This window comes from Salvelinus namaycush, chromosome 2 (assembly GCF_016432855.1).
Source record: "Salvelinus namaycush isolate Seneca chromosome 2, SaNama_1.0, whole genome shotgun sequence".
Classification (NCBI taxonomy): domain Eukaryota; kingdom Metazoa; phylum Chordata; class Actinopteri; order Salmoniformes; family Salmonidae; genus Salvelinus; species Salvelinus namaycush.
This window is the reverse complement of record NC_052308.1, coordinates 44,980,876-44,994,234: the sequence shown is the minus strand read 5'-3', so window position 1 is coordinate 44,994,234 and position 13,359 is coordinate 44,980,876. Positions and strand designations below refer to the sequence as shown.

At 41.9% G+C, this 13,359-nt stretch overlaps 1 protein-coding gene across 1 annotated transcript in view; it reads left to right on the top strand.

Annotated features, from left to right (window-relative positions):
- Positions 1-2,010: 2,010 nt before the first annotated feature.
- LOC120026206 (interferon-induced protein 44-like) overlaps positions 2,011-13,359 on the top strand; it is a 31,701-nt gene continuing 20,352 nt past the window's right edge. Inside the window, exon 1 of the mRNA XM_038971032.1 lies at positions 2,011-2,068. The gene's annotated coding sequence lies outside the window, so the exon portion shown is untranslated. The remainder of the gene's footprint in view (positions 2,069-13,359) is intronic.

Sequence of the window (13,359 nt, the reverse complement as noted above, 5' to 3'; positions counted from 1 at the left end):
GGGGTTGTAGATGGTAAAGAGTAAAGAGGCCCAGCACAGAGCCTTGGTGGACACCCAGTGTAACTGCAGCGAGTCTGAGTGTGGCCATTGAGGGAGATGTAGGAGGTCCGGTCCCTCAAAACCCAGTCCCTCCAGCCTGCTGAGCAGGATATGATGGCTCACAGTGTCAAAGGCGGCACTAAGGTCAAGGAGAATCAGGATGTTGAGGGCACCAGTACCAGCAGTGGTGAGGAGGTCATTGATGACTTTGAGGAGTGAATGATTACTGTTGATATAATCATTACATCAATAGGGGATGTGCTTAGTATCATGACCCCCTGCTGAATCTTTTATACATTAAAAACGCAGACAGTCTGCTGGTAGGGTGTGTTTCAGTAGTGTTACCTTGACGCTGTCGTGCCAGGGATGGTCTCACTGGAAACGTTCTGCTTCACTGGCCAACATCTGCAAGTTCAAGAGTTCAGGTTAGAGAACAGAGAAAACAAAAGGTCCTACCCTTTATTTTTGAATAGGCCTAGTTGAATGGGAGGGATATTTAAAAAATTATATTCACATTATTTATAACAGGGCCTGCCATGTCAAATAGTGTCCACTGCCAAATGGTTTCCACCCCTGGGTCACAACGGGATTCAATAATCTGTTAGCGTCTGTTGCTAGGGATGTTGCTAGAACCTGTCAAATCCTGACCGACCTACGTAATGAACCAAAGCGTCTGTTGTTATGCTGGTTGCTATGCTGGTTGCTATGCTGGTTGTGTCATGGAGAATTGTCTCAGAAATATAACACTCTTACAAGAACTTGTGAATTCAATATAGACTTTAATACAAAGTAGCAAAAATGAGCCCTTCCATGGAAGGACCCTATCACAAACGTAACAGGGCAAAGCCCCTCCATGGAAAAAGACTAAATTCTCATATTACAGAGTCCTCCCTTTATAGTATTGTGTCTTTGCATAACGTATAGAGTCCCCTCCCTCTATATGAAAATAGATCTTTCTTGATCTTCCTTGATCTTTCTCCATTATTTTATTTTCATCTCAGAGCTTGCTTGTTAACGTCCAAATCTGCTTTTGGTTAGGTTATAATTGTGGCGGGACCCTTTCATGTCCTAAGAATGATATATTTACTATGCCTATAGTCCATCTGTTCGTCATTTGGCTGGCACCCTCCTTTGTGTGTCCCTCTGACTTTGGTGTGTCCAGCTGTCCTATGCACTTATGGCCTTGGCCATTATACTTATGTTTGTTCCGCTCCATCTAATCTTTGGTATGCTGCCCTTTCCAGAATAGCAAATGCACTTAAGTGTCACCTTCTCCTCCTGTGGTCTGATGTACACATGTCTTTGCTCTATAGTATTATATCTGTCCCTATATGTAACAATAACTACCACAGTTGCTATGCTGGTTGCTAGCTCTATTTTACCTCATAGCGCTCGCGGAGGACGGAGGACAAGGGTGGTTCTGGTTCTATTTCACCTCATAAGCCCATTTCTAAAGTAGCCTGGATGAACTCTATACGTACTGGAAGTTTCAGGACAAATTAACCACACAAGTATTGTGAGAAACATAAGCATATTATGACAGCAGTTTGCATAATATAATACTGTAAATATTTATGTTAATAGTTCACAAAAGTCTATCTGCATCATACTGGCCACCTTTTTGTCTTTTGTTAGGGGCCTTTATCCACTGACCTTCTCTCACTTGTAATGTCATTGATAAAAGATAAACAATTGTGTTCATAAATGGCCTGACTTCATAGAAATGTAATGGGTTTAGAAGACTATAAGAGCTGAGTGTCTTTCTGTGTAAACCACACCTGATGCTCTTATTTGTAAAATAAAAGTGAAAGAGTTATATTGAAAGTAAAACTATGGTCCCTCTATTACTATAATGGCCCCATTTACAAGAAATGGGTAGAGAAATAGGAGAGCTAGACAGTCGTCCATCACTTGACTTTCACTTTCTATTGTGTGACTTTCACTTTCTAAGTATAAATAGGTGCCGGTGAAATCCTTTTTTCAGAACTATATCAGAATCTCAGCCTCAGGAGGAACAAGTACCAACAAGGTAAGTCTATTCACATTTTTAATACATAGTTTATTTTATATTTTATTAACAATACAAAACAATTTATTCTGCTGAAAGAAAAAATTGGACCTGATCGATATACAGTACAATATTTGCATTACAAAAGGAAAAATCTAATTGCTATACTGCAATGTTTGTAGAAGCTGCCTATAATTTGTGCACAAAGGAAATCTGTAACATTGTCTTCAATTGTTCCTATACATCTTCTACATTATGGGGCAGTTTCCTGGACATATATTACAACTATACACTAATTATACAATAACAAATGTTTACTGTATCACAAATTGAATAGTAACTTGTTAAAAATGCATTCCACCTGTCTTTGCTTTCACAATCACCTGAAAAGCTGGTTTGGGGTGCATTTCTTGTTCCTAAATATGCTGAACAAAAATATAAAACGCAACATGTAAAGGGTTGGTCTCATGTTTCATGAGCTGAAATAAAAGATCACAGAAATGTTCCATACACACAAAAAGCTTATTTCTCTCAAATGTTGTGTACAAATTTGTTTACATTCCTGTTAGTGAGCATTTCTCCTTTACCAAGATAACCCATCCACCTGACAGGCGTGGCATATCAAAAAGCTGATTAAACAGCATGGTCATTACACAGGTACACCTTGTGCTGGGGACAACAAAATGCCACTCTAAAATGTGAAGTTTGTCACACAACACAATGGCATAAGTTTTGAGGGAGCGTGCAATTGACATACTGATTTCAAGAATGTCCACCAGAGCTGTTGCCAGAGAATTGAATGTTCATTTCTCTACCGTAAGTCACCTCCAACGTCGTTTTAGAGAATTTGTCAGTGCATCCAACCGGCCTTACAACCGCAGAACAGGTGTAACCATGCCAGCCCAGGACCTCCACATCCGGCTTCTTCACCTGCGAGATTGTCTGAGTCTGAGACCAGCCACCCGGACAGCTGATGAACCTGAGGAGTATTTCTGTCTGTAATAAAATCCCTTTCGTGTGGAAAGACCCATTCTGATTGGCTGGGCCTGGCTCCCCAGTAGGTGCGCCCCTGCCCAGTCATGTGAAATACATAGATTAGGCCCTAATAAATGTATTTCAAATGACTGATTTCCTTATATGAACTGTAACTCATTAAAATCTTTGAAATTGTTGCATGTTGCATTTATATTTTTGTTCAGTATAGATGGAAAATGTTTTGGAAACAGGTTATCAAGTCATTTCATATGCCATGGAATATGTTAATATTGCAAACGCAATGTGTTCATTTTGTGTGAAATATCCAGTAGGGAATCCTGGATTAAACTTCTTATGGCTTGGGGGCGCTATTTTCACGTCCGGATGAAAAGTGTGCCCAAAGTAAACTGCCTGCTACTCAGGCCCAGAAGCTAAGATATGCATATTATTAGGATATATATATATTTGGATAGAAAACACTCTGAAGTTTCTAAAACTGTTTGAATGATGTCTGTGAGTATAACAGAACTCATATGGCAGGCAAAAACCTGAGAAAAATCCAACCAGGAAGTGGGAAATCTGAGGTTTGTAGGTTTTCAAGTGATTGCCTATCCAATATACAGTGTACATTTGGTCCGATTGCACTTCCCAAGGCTTCCACTAGATGTCAACAGTCTTTAGAACGTTGTTTCAGGCTTCTATTGTAAAAGGGGAGCGAATAAGAGCTGTTTGAATCAGGGGTCTGGCAGAAAGCCTTGAGTTTAGTCATGCGCGCAGCCGTGAGCGCGAGCTCCGTTCCTTTTCATACCTTAAGGGAACTCTGAGACGGGAGCCGTATGGTTAGTGAAGAAAGTCCCATTGCAAATGTACGGTCCCTTACCTGACGTCTTACGACGTCGCAGAAAATCGCGGACGGTGTCGGGCCGTGGGCGTCGGAGAGCTCTTTCAGGAAGTCACTCAAAAAAACGTCTCGGACTTTCGGTTTCCGTTTTATAAAAATGACAAATTTTTGACTTTTTTCTGCATTCTCGAAAATTCCCACAAGAGGGAAAATAAATCATATTGCAGGCGCACGAGCACGTGGCAAACGAGCGTGGCCTTTTCTCCTAAACTGAAAATATTTAGAAGACGAAACTCGGCGAGCGTAGGTTTGGAGTAATGGGCAGTTGGCCCCGAACAAGATGGCGTCGAGACCTCGGCGCTTTTTGAGTTATGGCCATTTTTCTGGGATTAAAGGGTTAAAACGCAAGTAGGGTGCTAATTTGACCGCTTCATGTCAAAGTACATAAGCATACGGTGTCAGGAAAAAAAGAACCAGCCATTTATCTATCGTAATTTAAGAGAAATCGTACATTGACCGTTTGGTGATGTTCACAAAGAGGAATTTTTTTTCCAAAAAATTCACAGATCCAGTTGCAGTGTGTTCAGACGTACATTTTTAAAGTGGGTCTCGAAGCTCTGCGAGAATCCTGTGATTTTATATGATTTTATGAAATAACACACACTCATTTAACCCTCTTTAAATAAGTCAGTTCTTAACATAAAGACTTAAAACTCAATATTATATAAGAGCCTACGCCAAGGAGGGTATGTGTTCAATTTCAGCTTCCTATGTCAACTGGAAGTACCTTAAAATGGTGCCACAGGGTCAGGTTTGAAGGGTAATAAAGGTCAGATCTTTTCAAAACTTCACTTGTGTGATTAGACAACCCTCATGAACTGTAATCAGTCATTTATCCCAACAGATGTCAAAGAAAAGCTCTCTCACACAAACACACACACACAAAAAGGAAGGATGGAGTGAAAAAGTACGGTGCTTAAAGACACACAAAGCCCACAATGGCATTACTATTATCTCTAGGCCGTGCCGAGTTCAACGAGATGCCCCGCTTGACCGTAGCTCGCTCGGTCTGAGCGCAGCGACCGTTACAAGAGAACGGACACAAATGACCTTTTGACCTCAATGTCAATTTCATTTGCTTTTGGGACACAGAGAGAGAACCGTTAAGGTTAGAAACACAATTTCACCTCAGGAGTGTTCTTAAGGTCCTCCCGATCTGTGCAAGCCTAACCCTGACCTTGTGGCATTAACCCTTCACAGTTAAAAGAAGGTGTTTACATCAAATAGTTTACAATGAAATGTCTCCCCATTGGAATACATTGACTGCACCTCTAAATTCAACCTAAAGCCTATGTGGGTTATGATTTTCTTATGAACCTGTCTTTGATGTCAGTCCATCAGGCCACCATGAGGTCTACCTGTGTCGATTCTAAGCTTCCTGGAGCAACCGGAAGTGGTTAAATCACCCTAAAAGTGTTTGCCATAGCCAACCTGCAGTTTGAGAGAAATAGTGCATTCAGCCCTATGTAAATCAGTCAATTTTTAACATACAGACTTAAAACTCAGGATTCTGTAACAGCCTACTCCAGTGATGATATGTGTTTATTTATAGCTTCCTGTGACAACCGGAAGTGCCATAACTGGTGTCAAATGGGCTGTTTCGAAGTGTTAAAAATGTCAAATCTTTCCAAAACTTCATATATGTGAATAGACAACCCTCATGAACTGTAAATCAGTCCTTCATCCCATCAGATTAAAAAAAAAAAAAATACACACCGACACAGAAATGATGGAGGGACACACTGAGGGGCTAAGAGGCAGACAGTGCCTGCAGTAGTTACTTTTGTTCCAACTTTTAAAGAACCGTCAGACCTAGAGTTCTGAAAATTTACAAACCTGTTCTAGACCTCAGGTCGATTGTGCACGGTGAATTATATGGCTCTAGAAGGTTCTCCGATCGATTAAAAAGCATCGTGTATTTGCAGTGTTTTCAATTCATTTTGACCTCAACGAAACGGACGACATTTAGAAAAGTCCCAGAGTCTCAAGACTAGGTGCGTTGAAACCGGCTCGGCCCATAGAGACAGACCCCAACAAGCCTGTTTGATTGCTCATTCAAGGACCCCGTAGCAAGGCAATGAAAAAAGTGGAATTTCAGCACCAATTAGGGTTTTGCTCGGGCACCGAATGACCTATCGTGCCGAAACTTGGGATTCGAGGTCGCTTCACATAGGGCTAAACATAATGTGTGAACTGGACCCGCAGCTAGAACATAACTACGTATTATTTGTTTTATTATGGTTTAAATGGAAGGCGCTGTGAATTTTGGGCCTGCTCTGAAATATGTTATAGTTGGCATCTAAAGGAGTTGGAAAAAGTGAGTTTGGAGTCAGATGGTATCAGTTTGGTGTCTGAAAATATCTATTTGACTGATGGACACTGACTTGCTCGTTGACTTTTGTACATTTGCAATATGTTTCAACGGGGAGGTACCATGAGGAAAAAGCGACATGATGAAATTTCACGAAACGAGCGATGGAGAGGAACCACTATCACTGCCCGGCCATCCTGAGGTCATCAGACCGTTGACTTTTGCATTTCTAAAGTATTTAAGAGAATGTACGTTACATTTGCAATATGATTCAACATCACATCATATTGCAAATGCACGTTAGATTTGCAATATGATGTGATGTTGAATCATATTGCAAATGTAACGTGCATTCTTTAAATACTTTAGAAATACAAAAGTCAACGTCCTGATGACCTCAGGATCGCCGGGCAGTGATAGTGGTTCCTCTCCAACGCTCGTTGCGTGAAATTTCATCATGTCGATTTTGGTGATGGTACCCCCGCGTTGAAACATATTGCAAATGTACAAAAGTCGACTAGCAAGTCAACTAGCAAGTGTCAACAAAAGTCATCTAGCAAGTGTCCATCAGTCAATTGGATATTTTCAGACACCAAACTGATACCATCTGACTCCAAACTCACTTTTTACAACTCCTTTAGAAGCCAACTATCACATATTTCAGAGCAGGCCCAAAATTCACAGCGCCTTCCATGAATGCACCAAAATAGCATTCTGAAATCACCACTAAAATGACATCGCCATATTCTCCAGGCCGTGCCGAGTTCAACGGGATGCCCCGCTTGACCGTAGCTCGCTCGGTCTGAGCGCAGCGACCGTTACAAGAGAACGGACACAAATGACCTTTTGACCTCAATGTCAATTTCATTTGCTTTTGGGAGACAGAGAGAGAACCGTTAAGGTTAGAAGCACAATTTCACCTCAGGAACAATCCTAAGGTCCTCCCGATCTGTGCAAGCCTAACCTTGACCTTGTGGCATTAACCCTTCACAGTTAAAAGAAGGCGTTTACATCAAACATTTTACAATGACATTTCGCCCCATAGGAATACATTGACTGCTCCTCTAAATTCAACCTGAAGCCTATGTGGGTTATGAATGTCTTATGAACCTGTCTTTGATAACAATCCATCAGGCTACTATGAGGTCTACCTGTGTTGATTTTAAGCTACCTGGAGCAACCGGAAGTGGTTAAAATCACCCTAAAAAGTGTCCAGATATACATGACTTGCAATTTTGAAAATCACTGCATTCAACCCTATGTAGATCAGTCAATTCTTAACGTATAGACTTAAAACTCAGGATTCTGTAACAGCATACCCCAGTCAAGATATGTGTTTACCTATAGCTTCCTGTGCCAACCGGAAGTGCCTTAAAATGGTGTCATGGTGCTGTTTCGAAGGGTTAAAAAGGTCAGAACTTTTCAAAACTTCATTTGTGTGATTAGACAACCCTCATGAACTGTAAATCAGTCACTTCTCTAAGCAGATGTCAAAGGAAAGCTCTCTCTCACACACAAACACACACAAAAAGCAATGATGGAGTGAAAAAGTACGGTGCTTAAAGACACACAAAGCCTGCAATGGCATGACTATTATCTCCAGGCCGTGCCGAGTTCAACGAGATGCCCCGCTTGACCGTAGCTCGCTCGGTCTGAGAGCAGCGACCGTTACAAGAGAACGGACCCAAATGACCCTTTGACCTCAATGTCAATTTTATTTGCTTTTGGGAGACAGAGAGAGAACCGTTAAGGTTAGAAACACAATTTCACCTCAGGAACAATCCTAAGGTCCTCCCGATCTGTGCAAGCCTAACCTGGACCTTGTGGCATTAACCCTTGACAGTTAAAAGAAGGTGTTTACATAAAACAGTTTACAATGACATGTCTCCCCATTGGAATGCATTGAGTGCACCTCTAAATTCAACCTGAAGCCTATGTGGGTTATGAATGTCTTATGAACCTGTCTTTGATGACAGTCCATCAGGCCACCATGAGGTCTACCTGTGTCGATTCTAAGCTTCCTGGAGCAACCGGAAGTGGTTAAAATCACCCTAAAAGTGTTTGCAATACCCAACCTGCAGTTTGAGAGAAATAGTGCATTCAGCCCTATGTAAATCAGTCAAATTTTAACATATAGACTTAAAACTCAGGATTCTCTAACAGCATACTCCAGTGAGTATATGTGTTTATTTTCAGCTTCCTGTGCCAACCGGAAGTGCCATAATTGGTGTCAAATGGGCTGTTTTGAAGGGTTAAAAATGTCAAATCTTTCCAAAACTTCATATATGTGAATAGACAACCCTCCTGAACTGTAAATCAGTCATTCATCCCATCAGATTTAAAAAAAAAAATACACACCCACACAGAAATGATGGAGGGACACACTGAGGGGCTAAGAGGCAGACAGTGCCTGTGGTAGTTACTTTTGTTCCCACTTTTAAAGAACCGTCAGACCTAGAGTTCTGAAACTTTGGAAACCTGTTCTAGACCTCAGGTTGATTGTGCACGGTGAGTTATGTGGCTCTAGAAGGTTCTCAGACCGATAAACAGCCTCGTGTATTTGCAGTGTTTTCAATTCATTTTCAGCTCAACGAAACTGACGACATTTAGAAAAGTCCCAGAGTCTCAAGACTAGGTGCATTGAAACCGGCTCGGCCCATAGAGACAGACCCCAACGAGCCTGTTTGATTGCTCATTCAAGGACCTCGTAGCAAGGCAATGAAAAAAGTGGATTTTCAGCACCAATTAGCGTTTTGCTCGGACACCGAATGACCTATCGAGCCGAAACTTGGGATTCGAGGTCGCCTCACATAGGGCTAAACATAATGTGAGAACTGGACCCGCAGCTAGAACATAACTACGTATTATTTGTTTTATTATGGTTTAAATGGAAGGCGCTGTGAATTTTGGGCCTGCTCTGAAATATGTTATAGTTGGCTTCTAAAGGAGTTGGAAAAAGTGAGTTTAGTGTCAGATGGTATCAGTTTGGTGTCTGACAATATCCAATTGACTGATGGACACTGACTTGCTAGTTGACTTTTGTGCATTTGCAATATGTTTCAACGGGGGGGTACCATCACCAAAATCGACATGATGAAATTACCACGCAACGAGCGATGGAGAGGAACCACTAACACTGCCCGGCCATCCTGAGGTCATCAGGACGTTCAATTTTGTATTTCTAAAGTATTTAAAGAATGCACGTTACATTTGCAATATGATTCAACACATCATATTGCAAATGTAACACTGTGTGTTATGTTTGCAATATGATTCAACACATCATATTACAAATGTAACACTGTGTGTTATGTTTGCAATATGATTCAACACATCATATTGCAAATGTAACACTGTGTGTTATGTTTGCAATATGATTCAACACATCATATTACAAATGTAACACTGTGTGTTATGTTTGCAATATGATTCAACACATCATATTGCAAATGTAACACTGTGTGTTATGTTTGCAATATGATTCAACACATCATATTACAAATGTAACACTGTGTGTTATGTTTGCAATATGATTCAACACATCATATTGCAAATGTAACAGTGTGTGTTTGCAATATGATTCAACAGTGTGTTATGTTTGCAATATGATGTGATGTTTTTCACTGTTGAATCATATGCAAATGTAACGTGCATTCTTTAAATAAACCCTATGTGGGTTATGAATGTCTTATGAACCTGTCTTCAATGACAATCCATCAAGCCACTATGAGGTCTACCTGTGTTGATTCTAAGCTTCCTGGAGCAACCGGAAGTGATAAAATCACCCTAAAAGTGTTTTACCCAACCAGCAGTTTGTGATATATAGTGCATTCAACCCTGTGTAAATCAGTCAGTTCTTAACGTATAGACTTAAAACTCAGGATTCTGTAAAAGCATACCCCGATCAGGATAGGTCTTTACTTATAGCTTCCTGTGCCAACCGGAAGTGCCTTAAAATGGGGTCATAGGTGCTGTTTCAAAGGGTTAAAAAAGTCAGATCTCTCCAAAACTTTAAGTGTGTGATTAGGCAACCTTCATGCACTGTAAATCAGTCATTTCTCTAAACAGATGTCAAAGAAAAGCTCACATACACACACACAGACACACACAGCAAGGATGGAATGAAAAAGTATGGTGCTTAAAGACACACAGAGCCTTAAATGCTTTTAGGGGGGATCCAGACTTCCATACCCGCTCTGGGAGCACTATACTACGGGCAAAAATCAATGGGTGCTGGCCTGAGTGATTTATGGAGGTTTTCAAAAAAAGTCAAAAAATATTCTGTTTCATGTTTTGGGTTACCACGCACGATTTTCAATACAGTTTTAAATGCTTCATTTTGGCCTTTTAAAAAAAAAATGTTATTTTCGACTATGAAGGGGTGATACGTTTTTTCCAAATTTTTGACATTTTTGACTTTTGACTTCCTATGAAATCACATTCCAAATGCACAAAACATATTCCTTAAGTACAAGTAAACATTTATAAAAAATTATGATAATAAATGTGACTAAAGTATTTTCATACAGTTCTTACACATGTGTAATTGACATAAAACTCGAAAGAATTTCGAAAAACGGTCCAGAAAGCACTTTTTTAAAGGGGGTGATACGTTTTTTCCAAATTTTTGACATTTTTGACTTTTGACTTTTGACTTCCTATGAAATCACATTCCAAATGCACAAAACATATTTCTTAAGTACAAATAAAAATTTCAAAAAAATTATGTTAATAAAATTTGACAAAAGTATTTTCATACAGTTCTTACACATGTGTAATTGACATAAAACTCGAAAGAATTTCGAAAAACGGTCCAGAAAGCACTTTTTTAAGGGGGTGATAAGTTTTTGCCAAAACTTTCAAAATCTCAAAATTTTAATCTTGGGTCTTGACTTGCGTTACAAAAGGCCTATGAAAAATTTAGATAGAACAAACTCGCCCACTATAGGAATTTTGGAGTGTTACACAGCTCATTTGCAATATGGCATTTGCCATCAACTTTGGATGAAACACCGCCAGAAGTAGTGTACTTGTCCATCGTGTATATGCTGCGCTCGGTGCCAATAAGTTGCCATGTTATTTTGTACAATTGGGGGGGGACTTCCCTTACATTTCTAAAGACAAAGGAATTGTCCGGTTGGAACATTATTGAAGATTTATGATAAAAACATCCTAAAGATTGATTCTATACATCGTTTGACATGTTTCAACGAACTGTAATATAACTTTTTTGACTTTTCGTCTGGACTTAGTGGATTTGGATTACTGGACTAAACGCGCAAACAAAAAGGAGGTATTTGGACATAAATTATGGACTATCGGACAAAATAAAGAAAAAAATAGTTGAACTGGGATTCCTGGGAGTGCATTCCGATGAAGATCATCAAAGGTAAGTGAATATTTATAATGCTATTTCTGACTTTTGTTGACTCCACATCATGGCGGCTGTATCATCTGTATGGCGGCTGAGCGCTGTACTCAGATTATTGCATGGTGTGCTTTTGCCGTAAAGCTTTTTTGAAATCTGACACAGCGGTTGCATTAAGGAGAAGTATATTGTCACGCCCTGGCCTTAGTATTCTTTGTTTTCTTAATGTTTTTTAGTTAGGTCAGGGTGTGACATGGGGAATGTATGTGTTTGTAGTGTCTAGGGGTGTTGTATGTGTATGGGGCAGAGTAGAGTAATGTTGTCTAGTTATGTCTATGGCTGCCTAGATTGGTTCTCAATTAGAGACAGCTGTCATTCATTGTCTCTGATTGGGAGCCATATTTAAGGCAGCCATAGGCAGTAGGCTTTTGTGGGGTGTTGTCTATGTTCTATGTTGCATGTGTGCACTTAGTTCTGTTTAGCTTCACGATCGTTTGTTTTGTTCATTTTGTAAGTGTTTGTTTTTTCCTTCATTAAAGAAGATGTATTTTTCACGCGCTGCGCCTTGGTCCTCTCTCTCTCAAGAAGACGATCGTGACAGAACACCCCACCAACCATGGATCAAGCAGCGTGTGAGGAACCAACAACAAAGGAAAAAAAAACAGGACTCGTGGACATGGGAGGATGTTTTGGAAGGCAAGGGTTGCTATACATGGGAGGAGATCCTGGCTGGAAGAGATCGCCTCCCATGGGAACAGCTGGAGGCGATTAGGAGAGCAGAGGCAACCGGAGAGAGGAACCGGAGTTATGAGGGTACGGGACTAGCAAGGAAGCCTGTGAGTAAACCCCAAAAATTTCTTGGGGGGGGGGGGGGGGGGGGGCTAGAAGGGAGAGTGGCGAAGTCAGGTAGGAGACCTGCGCCTACTCCCTGTACTTACCGTGGAGAGCGAGAGTACGGGCAGACACCGTGTTACGCAGTAGAGCGCAGGGTGTCTCCTGTACGTGTGCATAGCCCGGTGCGGTACATACCAGCTCCTCGTATCGGCCGGGCTAGATTGAGCGTTGAGCCGGATGTCATGAAGCCGGCCCAACGCATCTGGCCACCAGTGCGTCTCCTCGGGCCGGCTTACATGGCACCAGCCTTACGCATGGTGTCCCCGGTTCGCCTACATAGCCCGGTGCGGGTTATTCCACCTCCCCGCACTGGTCGGGCGACGGGGAGTATACAACCAGGTAAGGTTGGGCAGGCTCAGTGCTCAAGGGAGCCAGTACGCCTGCACGGTCCGGTATTTCCTGAGCCACCTCCCCGCTCCAGCCCAGTACCACCAGTCCCTACACCACGCACCAGGCTTCCAGTGCGTCTCCAGAGCCCTGTTCCTCCTCCACGCACTCTCCCTGTGGTGCGTGTATCCAGCCCAGTGCCTCCAGTTCCGGCACCACGCACCAAGCCTCATGTGCGTCTCCAGAGCCCTGTACGCACTGATCCTTCTCCCCGTACTCGCCCTGATGTGCGTGCCCTCAGCCCGGTACCACCAGTGCCGGTACCACGCACCAGGCCTATAGTACGCTTTGAGAGTCCAGTGTGCCCTGTTGTTGTTCCCCGCACTAGCCTGAAGGTGCGTATCTTTAGCCCGGTACCTCCAGTTCCGGTACCACGCACCAGGCCTACAGTGCGTCTCAGCCGGCCAGAATCTGCCGTCTGCCCAGCGGCGCCTGAACGGCCCGTCTGCCCAACGGCGCCTGAACTGCCCGTCTGC